The 12,415-nt window shown below is 41.3% G+C and overlaps 1 long non-coding RNA gene across 2 annotated transcripts; it reads right to left on the reverse strand.

Annotated features, from left to right (window-relative positions):
* Positions 1-2,839: 2,839 nt before the first annotated feature.
* Positions 2,840-12,160, reverse strand: LOC119931572. Of its 2 annotated transcripts, none has more exons than XR_005452136.1 (3): positions 11,995-12,160; positions 5,042-6,181; positions 2,840-3,271 (listed from the first exon to the last, which is right to left on the reverse strand). It is a non-coding gene; the product is annotated as an uncharacterized LOC119931572 (long non-coding RNA). The 2 variants fall into 2 exon arrangements; XR_005452135.1 differs by having other exon boundaries at positions 2,840-4,308.
* Positions 12,161-12,415: the final 255 nt, after the last annotated feature.

The following is a 12,415-nucleotide window of genomic DNA, read 5'->3' on the forward strand; positions in this document are numbered from 1 at the left end:
TTCCTGGGTTCTAATCCCAGCTCTGACATTTGCCTGCTGTGACATTAGGCAAGTCATGTAACTGCTCTGTACCTCAGTTTCTTCATCTGTAAAAATAGGGATAAAATGTGTGTTCTCTCTCCTCCTTAGATATGAGCCCCATGTGGGACAGGAAGTATGTTCAAGCTGATTGTCTTGTATCTTTACTGCTTAGTACAGCACTCGACACATAGAAAATACTTAACAAATGTTATTTATTGTTGTCATTATTATTACTATTAGACCACAGGAGATTTTTTCAGAAATGTCTTCATTCCATGCCCAGACCAGTTTCCTTGCTTCCCACCAACCAATGCAGGAATGAAACTCTATCCCACAGAGGAATAGGGGTGGGTGAAATCCCCAGGAGAATGAACACTCCAGGATCTACAGGAGCTACTGGGTGCCCAGATCCATCTCCCTGCCTCATCCTGAGGGGTCCAAAGCTATTAGAACTCCAGTGAGGCTGCAGTTGTTTGGAATCAGGGACTCTTGCCTGGAATGGTGAGGCACCTGTGGGCTCCCCCTCTTCCAGCTGTCTTTAGCTTCTTGTGTTAACATTTCTAACTTGATTGCTTGCTTTTGAATTTGCCCATGTTTGGGATTTATTCTTATGGGTTCGCCGTCCCACACTTAGATTGTGAGCCCTAGTCTCCCAGGGTTATTTAGTCATGTATTTTGCTTAGCACTTTGCACATAGTAAGCCCTTATTAGATACCCTCTGTCTGAATCCCATTGGACCTACTTGGAAAATTTTGTTCCGACTATGTTTCTAAGAGAATACCTGCAGAGATCCTCTGGCTGTCTTTGCATATAGGATTGATCCTCCATGGGCTGGATTAATACAGCTCTGTCTGGCTTTATGGACAGAGGGGTGGATTACATGAACTCTTAAGGTCTCTTTTGCTCAAGGATTCTATTATTATCAACTAGAATGAAGGAAACACCCTATACACTTTAATAACCTTTCAGGAAGAGTATTTCATGACTGAAGACTAAGCTGCACTGTGAGAAGTGCAGCTTACTTTGGAAAGTGTAAATGTGACAGGCTTGGGGGTGTGATAAATCAGTCAATGACATTTACTGAGTGCTTACTTTGTGCACGGCACTGTACTAAGCACTTGGCTGAGAACAATACAGTTAATAGGCCCCCTATCCTCAAGAAGTTTGCCGTCTAGTGGGGGAAATAAATGAATTTAAATGATAAATTACTTAAAGCATTGCCATCAATCAATGGTATTTGAGCACTTACTGTGGGCAAACCACAGTACTAAGTGCTCAGGAAAGTACAATGATCACTGCCCTCTAGGGAGCTTAAAATCTAGTGAATCACTATCCTTAGCAAAATGTATTGAAATCCTACTGTGTGCAGAGCATTGGACTGTATTGGACAGCTGGGTGCCTCTCAGGAGAAGACACAATCTTTGCTCTCAAGGAGTTTACAATCTAATGGAGAAGATATGTTGACCCAAAATCAAATTGACAGTAGTTGAAAGACTGGAGAAATAAATATGAATGATGAACAAAAGTCAATGAATGGAAGAATAACAAGTAGAGAAGTACATAAGTGCTGAGGAGGTGAGGTAAGTATGTGCCTGGGAAGATGGGGAGATATATCCGGGGGTGCTTTCCTGGGGAGATGGCTTTTTAGAAGGCTTTGAAAAGAGGGAAGGGCTGAGGTTTGACAACATTGAATTGGGAGGTGGAGAAAACTGCCTGAACTTTTATGTACTTCTCTTCTGGGATGAACCAAACTTTCCCAAGTGCTCTCCATGAGAAGCCAACATTGCAAAGCCTTGCCCCTCCTGACCCTGAAGCAATGTCCTGCTGTTCCAGCTCGACCTAAACAACATTATTATCCCACATAAAATGTTAATATGCCACAACACCTTAAATCTTATATTTCACTGGAAAAATGGTGAGTCCCCAGTAGTAGATGAAATATTAAATAGTACTAAATATGACATAAGATGAATGCCTTTCAAATGAATCTTTTATAGTTTTCTTGTTTTTTTTTCACAGTATGCAATGATTTTTGGAGGTTTTTTATGTGGTCTTTTAAAGTTGCAAAAATCAAGTAATTTATGATTCTCTTTTCAGAGGTACTGTGGCTAGAAAACAAATTAAACATGGGAGAGTCTCTGCTGGTGGCAGCCATCCTTCTGAACTCATTAGAAGCCTATCAAGGCCTCACCTAAAGATAGAATCAAAATGCTTGCTAAGGTAGGCCCCATACTTAGCTTGTTTGTAGTTACAAATTCTACTTCTGTTTGAAGTGGCTTTAACATTTCATTTTACATTTAATGTGTTCATGTATTACTCCAGAATGGGTCAGAACCAAGATCTTTCTAAATGTATGGGATTTTTTGAAGAAGTGAAACCTCCAGAGGAGGTTGGTGACAGGCGGGGGGGAGAGATGGGGGGATGGATGGGAAGGGGGAAGGTCCCTTTCTTCAGGTCTAGGAATAAAGGGAATTGTGTGGAGTCTAGTCGCTCAGCCTAGAAGGCTTTCAGGGAGTTGTAGGCTTCTTTGAAGGCATCCAGATGACATCAGCAGGAGCAGAATCCAGAGAAACAAGGGTTTGGACCCTAGAAACTGCTTTCTTTAGAGAGGGAATGTCCAGAGTGAAGATGGTCTTTAAAAAATGGGATTTGAAAATATGAAAAACACATTGCAAGGCTGCTGTCATGGATTTTAACTTCTGTTAACTACATGTTTTACTCAATTAAATTGGCTGTTCTGATATGGCTAATGAACTCTGAACCCTTTAAGCAAATTCAGAGAGGCAAATTATTACTTAAGAAATGACAGATACAAACCTTGATGCTCATTATTTTTTATTACATTCCAGACCAGTATAATGCACTCAACCATAGTTATTTGAAATGTTTCCTTCCATAGAAATGGCCCTATTTTAGTATATATAATAACATAAAATATTCAGGCTGATGATCAGACATTCAGAATAGAGGTATGATACATACAAAACATGAAGTTTGAATTTAGATGGTCTGCATTTCCATTTCTTTGTTCATGAGAACTGATTGCCTCAGTTATTTTAGGGAAAGGAGAGCGGCAAAGCTGAGTTTAGCTGCACAATTTGGTAGAAATCTGTCCCAAATTCCAACTGTTTCTCACATCTTTTGAAATGTATTTAAAATCACTGAATGCTCTTTGAAGATGAAGGAGGGTGGAGTTAAGCTTGGGTCCTGGTCCCTCAGTTGATGCCTCAGAACCTGGCTGGGACCATGTCTAAATGGGTAAACACAATCAGGGGAGAGATATCACTAGAGGTAACTGGACATGAACCACGAACTTTCCTAAGTACTCTTAAAATCATTTTGATTGTGTCATAAGGCAGGCAGATGGCTACACACTCAGAGTTTTGCTCTTATGTAAAGGGCCTCGTTTGGGAAATAACTGCTTTCAGTTTGATCTGCTGTGTAAGCTATTTTGATTAGTCTGGATAGGCTCTATATTCAAGAGAATGTGGCTGCCTTTTCAAGCTTAATCCAATATGATGTTTGGAAGAAATTAGTCCCAAACCTTCAAATGGATCCTTGGTTTGTTACTGCCATCTGGAAAGACCAAATTCTAGAAAAGAATTCAATTGAGTGGTTCACTCCAGGAGAGTGGTAATGGGTCAAACCACATTTTCTGCCATTAGTTACTACTGTGGGGTATGTTTGATGTTGGTGGTATGTTGGATAAGTGCAAAGGAACATCCCTTCGGCCACAATAAATTTACTAGAAAAAAACTGAAGAAACTCCCTTTTAAGTTATCAATAGTCTGACATGCTTTCCCAAGACATTTGTCTAAATCTGCTTAGAATATAGTTATCTTTTCCTGCATTGTTTTATGGCATTTGTTAAGTGCTTACTGTGTGCCAGGCTCTGTACTAAGTGCATTGGTAGATAACAAGCTAAACAGGCTGGGCACAGTCCATGTCCCACGTGGGGCTCACAGTCTTAATCCTCATGTTACAGATGAGGTAACTGAAGCACAGAGAAGTGAAGTGACTTGCCCAAGGCCAGACGGTAGACAAGTGGCAGATCTGAATTAGAACCTAGATCCTTCTGACACCCAGGCCATGCTCTATCCACTAGGTCATGCTGCTTCCCATTCAGATTGAAGAGTTGGTCCTTGACTTTTGCCTTCTCAGTCTCTCAGTTTCATCCCCCCAGCTTGTTGCTTAGTGCTTAATGTTTCCAAGCATTTCTTTATCTTCCCCATGCTCCATCATCATTATTAATCACTATGGGGCTCCAGCACAACAAGTGAAGAATTTCTGAACCAAAAGGAGATTTCAACATGAAGAAAGTCTCTGAACAAAGAGTTGGAGAGAATTGTGCTTTCTGACAAAGGTCTTCTTTGTGGCTTTGGGCTATTTCTTTTAGCAATACATTTTACCTCAATTTGCCTCTTTTTCCAGTGGGAGCAGGGTGCCCTGGCATCAGTCAGAAATTGTAAGAACTAATGCCACATGGGCGCAATTGATAATTCATGAATTAGATTAATCGTAGATGCAAAATGTATACAAGGAAGTGTTCTATTTTAATACCACTTGGTTTCATATAGAAACACACAATATTGGCACAGGCATTGCGATTTTGAAGAGTGTATTGAAACCATGCTTTTTATCTGCATTTCTTCTGTCTTGTTTTTATCTTTGTTGCTTCCTTCCAATAGGATAGAGACAAACTAGTCCCTCCTCTTGAATGTTCTTAATGAACTGCTTTGAGGGCATTTATATTTTCACTTCAAAGATGGCAGATTCCTAGTGTACCTGCAGACTTGCCCTGTACTGAAACCTATACATGAATTTGTCAAATGACTAATCCATAAGAGAGAGGTGACATTTACTAATCAGCTTTGTTGAGGAAAAAAATTGGCTAGTACTTAAAGATTCACTTTAAGTAAATTTCCTTCAAATTTATGCTATCACCCGAGCGCAGAAGAGTAAACTTTTTGATTAAAGGCAGAAAAAATACATTTGCTATTACTTGAAGTGCAATCAATACCTTTTTGCTATTTAATCTTCTGCTGTCAACACTGTGTCAAATTTAATAATGTGGTGTCCCTCTTTTCTGGATGCTTGAGCATCTACCCTTGGAGTTTGTTTCCGTTCCTGAATTTGTTTTGCTTTGACCAAAGAAACCTGTTTTAACCAGAGAAGACCAGTCTGTATTAGAGGAATTTAGCATTCAACCAAATCAATGAGTAGATTAGATTTCTAATATGGAAGTTCTGTGAAGAATTTGAATAGGTCAGGATTACAAGTCAGTGAGACTATTCTTAAAGAATACATAGGGGGAGGAAGGACACTTGGTGAAACTGACATAGAGCTGTTCTATATTTATAGTTCACTGGCAACTTCCATATCAAATTTTCTCAATTTCCAAGTCTGAACAAGATTTTTCAAACTGTCAGCACTGTTGAACAACCTGGTTTCTAGAAATCAAGATGTGCTCTGCTTCCTCCTCCAGCTTTCTTCAGCAATAAAGATACTGGGTCGAGAACTTTGCTGGAATAATGCTGCATTCATTTTGCAGCACTTGGGCTTATGCCCATAGATTTATACTAGTAAGTTAGCAAGGGGTATCTTGGAGAACATGCTGGAAGCAAATCTGTTGAGTAACAAAATGCCAGCTTGCTATACACCTTTTGTGATGAATAAATAGTCTTTTGAGGTGACTCATTTTGAGAACATACTGGAGTTATTTCACAATCAAAGGTGGCTAAAGAGTCTAATATAATAGATTCCTCTTCCACCTCCCACAACCCCTACATCCCACTCACTCTTTGCCATCTCTTTCCAAATACTGTCCCTTCTTCCATCTTCCCTAACAAATCCCTTCAATCCCACTACATTTACATCGTGCTAACTACTTGTTCCTTCTTAGAAAAAGTGGTCAATCACGGTGACTCTGAGTGTGAGTGGTCTTCCTCTTCAATGTAACACACTGATCCATTTTGTAAAATCCTATGGGTTCCATTTTATTTGGGGAGGAATGGGTGAATAAATAAGAAATCTGTAACCTTCAGGGTCCACCTATGAATGAGGATTGAAAGTCATAATAAAAACAGAAAAAAGAGGGGCAGGGAGAAACACTTGTCCTTGAAAGGATACTTCCTCTTTCACAGGTCAGTTCCCCTTTCACCTGAAACAGATAAAAATGTGGATAAAAAGAAACATGTTCTCATTTTTCTCCTACTGTTGCAATAACCCAAGTTATCATGTAATACATACTGTTTATTTCAGTCTTGCAGAGAAGTACAAAACATTTACTAGCTCACAAATTGTTTTACTCACCACTCTCCCCTCAGGTTTCTCAGCCTTTGCCCTCTAGACTATCTGCAGCCACAACTCCCACACTGAGCAATTCACAAACCTTGTTTACTCAGTACCCTAAAACTGCTTCATTTTTAAGGATGAGACTCAAAATGACTAAACTCAGAAGAAATTTACTTTAAAGAGTCTAATAGAACTCTCTTTACAAATGGCATTGAATAAGTAATGATATATGTGCATATTTATTTGTTCAGTAACTTCTGTTCACGTTTATCACATTTCCTGGAATTTCTACTTCAATCAGGTCTTTTTTTTTCTGTTCTAACGAAGCCTGAAGCTTCAAAATAGCTTAAAATCAAATTATAATTTGTATGCTTTATATATATCATTTGGCATCAATATTCATTCTAGTATTTGAGATGGTTTTCTGATGCCTGAATTGGGGAAGTTGATGTATGAAGCACAGAGGAAGTGGCCTGATTTTCTTACTCCATAATGAAAAACTTGAAATACTGGGGTAAGTAAAATATGTATTTGAAATAAACTGAGGAAACATGATCACAAAATCATAGAAAGAATTGTATATATTATATACAGAAAGTAAGGTGGTATTCTCTCACCAGATGAACACTTTGAAAAAGTGTAGGGGCATTTGAGCATCTATATAAATATGTATGTTTTCATATGCTCATACATACAAATACATCTTTGATTATGTGTGTGTGAATGATACATTAGAAACATTTAAATGACTATTACAGTATTCTGAAATTAGAGAATATAGATCATAATATATATTTCTAAACATCATGAGAAAATGAAACATGCTTTGTTAAAACAAAGAAGTTTCAAATTACAAATGTACTCTAAAATCCAGTGTAAATGCCTCACCTTGGCAATATAAAAAGATACCGAACAGTGTACTGCAGAACCAATCACTTGGGGGGATAGGAACGGAACTGTGGAACTGTGGCACACCAATTTAAGCCAAGCTGTAACATTAGTGATTACATTAAATTGACCTCAAAATAATAATTCGTTCTGACAATGAGGACCATATATGTGATCCAGTGGCTAATATCATTGACTGCAAGGAATTTACCTTTTGCTGCACGAATGGACAGTTTTCTGAGGTTTTGATTCCTGAAGATACTTTAGATAGATTTAGCACAGGCTGAAGTAATCCAGACCATTTTCTGTGATACTAAAAAGAAGATAGATTGAAGTTGGAGCAGCACTAGGAGATAACCATATTCTCTTCTGTTTGTATTTTGACATGAGAAGTACCATAATCTGCACTAGAAGCCCGTGATGCTCTGGGAAGACAAACATGAGTGGCCTTTGGCTCAGCCTCTACAAAATCCCCAAACTGAAAGGGTCTGATCATGGTTCTTGAAGTTCAGTCCCTCCATCACCTTACATACATTTCCCAGAATGGATGTACCACTCATGCTCATTCAAAAGCTGCCATCATGAATTAACAAGCCAAAAGAAAAAAAAATACAAAATGGAAGTGCAAGAAGGAAGCAAACCTGGCTGCTACTTTTTGAAAAGTAGGATTTCCTGGATAAGAAACCTCCTAGAATATCCAGGTGGTATCAAAATGGAAAGATCATCTGCCACTGAAAACCCTATTCTAAAAGGATCTCCTGATTTTATTATCAGCCAAGGGAAGGATAATCAAGCAACATAATTTACTGAGGGCTTTCTCTGTGAAGATCACTGTATTAAATGCTTGGGAGTATACAAGAGACTATTCCTTCCTTCAAGAAGGATTACAGTCCAGCAGGGGAAACAGACACTAAAATACTTTACAAGTAGGGGGAAGCAGTTGAGTGTAATGTTATGTACATGGGTGCTGTAGAGGGTGGGGGTACTCAAATAGTAGTAGTAGTAGTATTTGTTAAGCACTTACTGTGTGCAGAGCATTGAACTAAGTGCTGGGAGAGAATATTTTGTTGTAAATTAGGCATGGCCCCTTGTCAGGTGATGAGGAAGTGCTGAAATGCCAGTAGGCAGGGAAACAGGGCAGGGAAGAGATTTCAGAAGGGCCATACAGATAGGAAGTCTGATGTCAAGGGGGAAGCATTTCAGGCAGAAAGGAGAGAGTGAATAAAGGATCTGCAGTAAGTATGTTAACTTAAGAGGAATGAAACATGTGACCTGGGGTGTAGTTGGAGAAGAGGAGGAGAGGTAGTGGGGAAGAGAGCTGATTGAATACCTCAAAGCCAATGGTCAAGAGTGGAAGAAATTCTGAAGGAAACAAGTTACAAAACAATGTAGCCATACTGGAACTGTGATAACCATCTGAAGTAAAACATTTTGCCCAGTAAGAAGACCTGAATTGGTATGCTGTTGCTTGGACCAGGGCTGTGGCTACATTGTCCCAATTTGTGTGGCCTCTCCCATCTCTCTTTTTAAAAATAAAAGAACTTGAATCTGTAGATTTTCCATGTAGATTGGTCATAATATGGCAGATTTGCTCAGTTTCTAAAGTACTAGCACAGAGGAGAGGACTAGAACAATATTACAGTAATGTCCCTTTTATTCAATACCTATGCCATCTCTCTGGAAAACTACATATTCTTACTACCTCACAAAGAAGGAAAAAGTATCTTACAAATAAAAGGATTATTATTATTATATCTTGGTTTCAATGATCACAGGGAATCCAAAACAGCCAAAGGAATGTAACAAGCTTTTGAAAGCATTTTATGTTTTGCGAAAAGCTTTACTCTAATTATTATCCAGTAAATGCTCACGTAGGCAAAAAGAACTTGGTGCTTCTTTTCTGAGGGAGAAACTGAGACATTGAGGGGTAATACTTAGGTACAAACATTTTCTAAATGAGAACAAAATTAGACTGGTTTCCTGGCCTCTTCTAAAGGGCGGTGGTGGGGGGAAAACCTCATCACTTGGGAGGAATCTCTGAAAATAATCACTACAACCATCATTTTCATCTCTGGGAATATGATGTTAGCTATGTGGAAAGTAAAAGTCCTTGATATCAACTCGAATTATATGGAAATCAGATATTTGTTACAAGCCATTCTGATCTATGGAATTTTTTTTTTTGGTGGAGGGTACAGGGGAGGAGAGCGACGACGTTAAGGGAGAATCTTTAATTCTTGTAACTCAGGCAGTCTTTTCAGTGCAAAACAACCCCACAATCCGTAAGGATATTTCAACCGAAACAGAGCCTGAGGTCCATCCACTCTGAACTGATCTGTGACTGAGTTTATTCTGAACAGAGCACGGGGACAGCAAATTTGAAATGCCTTCGCTGGCGTGAAAGTCTCATTTTTATGGAGATGTTCAGCTGTCTTCATATCTAATTTAAAGCCCAAACATCCCAATTTCCCCATAAGAATGTATTCAAACACTAGCTCAATTTCTATTCTTCCTTCCCTTCACAGAATTGAGAAGTCATCAGATCTGATGAGAATTCATTATAAAGTTGACAATTTCAGATTCACCCCTTCCGCAGCACGGCTCGGCGGAACGGAAATCCTCTTGGCCCACAGTGACTCTTATCTTCCCGCCTCCCTGCTGCTCTGCTGAAAATCCGAAATCCTGAATTGGAGGATTAAGCCTTTCCCTTCCGTCCAGACATAAAACCCGGGGTGGGGGGTGGGGGAGAAGGGGACCGACCAAAACCAAAAACCAATCCCTCATTGCGGCATGATAAACAGCTTACGCGTTACCCATTTAGAGCAAAATCACCAACGCAGTGCACCAAAGAGAAAGCAATAGCGGCAAGGACCACGGGAACCCGTTCTAGAAGGCAAATGTCAAACCACTCGCCGGCTCGGTTCACCCCTGCAGAGAGAAGTCCAGCTTCAGGACGGGGTTGACGAAATAGTGAAAATTCATCAACCGGAGGCTGAAGCCTGCCTGGATTCTACTAAAGATGGAAAGCCACTAGTTTCACCTTCACCTGAACAGACCCGTCTCCCTACCCACCTTCGATGTAACGTTGCATTTGTTTTTTTCCGAAAAAAAAAAAAATGAAATGGGACTTCAGCCCCGTATCCTTTGCCTATCCCTTTGGCGTTGTGCCTGTCCAGGTCGTAGCTAAAAATTAATACCTTCAGATGACGTCTATTTGCAAATGTACCTCTGGGGTCTGGAAAGGGTTAAAGCAATTATTCCCCCGGACGGCCACGACCAGCCAAACACATTCCCGCTGCGTTCTATCAGATCTGCTGGGGCAGTTTCAGCAATGACTTCACCCCACTGCATTGCAACACTACATAGTGCCCAACTGTTGGAGTTTGCTAATTTGTGTGTTTTCACTCAAGGCCTGCTGATTCAATCATTTTAAAGATGCCCATTTCTTCCAAGCCAGAGATTTTATGACTCTAAGGATTCGAAGCTGTTACCCCAACAAACCCTGGAGCTCTATATATTCTGATTTTATGGTAAGCTTCACTAATAAACTGTTTAAAACATATGCTAATTGTGTTTATTGTATTCTTTAATTATCATATGTATCATTAAAGATGTGGCAACCCCTTTGGAATCTTAACACCTAGCACTCTCTCCCTTCTTTTATTCTTGTCCCAGTGCCCAGAACAACATTTACTTTTCTAAAACGGGAAAAAATGTATTTGCAGAAAGCCCGCTCGTCGATCTCCAACGCCAATTCCGGTGGAGATTTAGCCTTGCCCGGGAAGTCGCCTTCCCTCGAAACAAAAGCAGAAAATAACACGGCAGCACGTCTCTCTGCGTTTCATCCTTTAATTTCTTTTCAAAGCTGACGACAGAGATAGCTCATCGTTTCTCATTTTTGGTTTCAGACTGCGTGAAAGGCAAATAGTGGGCAACAAACCAGGTACCTGGGTTTAAAAACAACGGGAAGAACTGTCACTGCTTTGTGTTTAAAAAAGGAGTCGGGAGAAATCCGCACGTGGAGACGGAATAATAAAAGTCAGCCACGACAACTGATCGCCCGGGCTTCTTTCAAGCACCCTGATTGAAAATAAAGGAAGAGTCGGAACCTCTCTCTACAGAGAAGATGCTATCCTCATTAGTCTCCTAGGTGGCTTTCATTATTTGTTTTAAAGGCGATCTTGGTATTTCACGTGATGGTATCTTTAAAACGAGGTTTTCCTTGACTAATAAAACGCACATGCTTTGAACTCCCAACATCTTCCTCCCCTTTCCCTCCTCCCCTTCTCTTTCCTCCTCCTCCTCTTCCCCCACCCCTCTTCACCCTTACCCATCGCAATTCACGGCGGCGATCCATCCATATTTATTGGCCTGGGAAAATGGGTCTGAAATAAAATCAGGACGCTTAGATCCCTAGCCGAAAGCCTCTTCTTCCCCTTATTACCACCGGTGCGGTCCAAGACGACATTTCACAGACAGCTAACGGAAGGAGGGGAATGTCACACAGTCGCCCGCACACCACACAACCCGCCCGCCCCTGCTATAAATCAATCTCTTTTTTCTCTCTCTCTCTCACTCAATTTCTCTCTTTCTCTCTCTCCCCTCGCCCCCTTTTCTTTTCCCACTCCCTCTGCCAACGGCACGTGCGAACCCTGGCCCGATTCCCCTAGCCCGCCGGGGAGGAGCTGGCCTGTCCTGGCTCTCCCGGGCAAGTCAGAGGGCCAGGGAGGGCTAAAGAAGGCCAGGGAGGGCTGCGCCTTGGCCACCACCTCCCCGTGCTGGCGGACTCACCGTCGGAGAAGAGCGTTTCTTTGCTTTTCTTTTGGAAACGGTTTGGGCACTTGGGGAGACACAAAGGCTCCTGGCAGACAGGTGCCGGGTGGCATTTTGCAGCGCCGAGCTGCTAGGGGGGCTGCAGGGGGAGGAAGCAAAAACCAGACCTAGAGAGTGCAGGAATGGCCCTGTACGGACCAAGGAAGGGATGGAGAGAGGGAGGGAAGAAAGGAGTGGGGGGGGGGGGGGGGGGAGGGGGCGGGACCCTTAATCCCCATGGCCACCGGCTTCTCCAACCTCAGAGCACCCCTCCTTCCAGCCGAACGGGACCGGAGTTCGCACTCACGCAGGGCATCAACTGGGAAAGGTTCTTGAAAGAAAACTCCCCCCACGGCTGACGGATTATCTAGAGAGCCAAGCGCGTAAAATCGAGGCCCTA

This window comes from Tachyglossus aculeatus, chromosome 8 (genome assembly GCF_015852505.1).
Source record: "Tachyglossus aculeatus isolate mTacAcu1 chromosome 8, mTacAcu1.pri, whole genome shotgun sequence".
Lineage (NCBI taxonomy): Eukaryota > Metazoa > Chordata > Mammalia > Monotremata > Tachyglossidae > Tachyglossus > Tachyglossus aculeatus.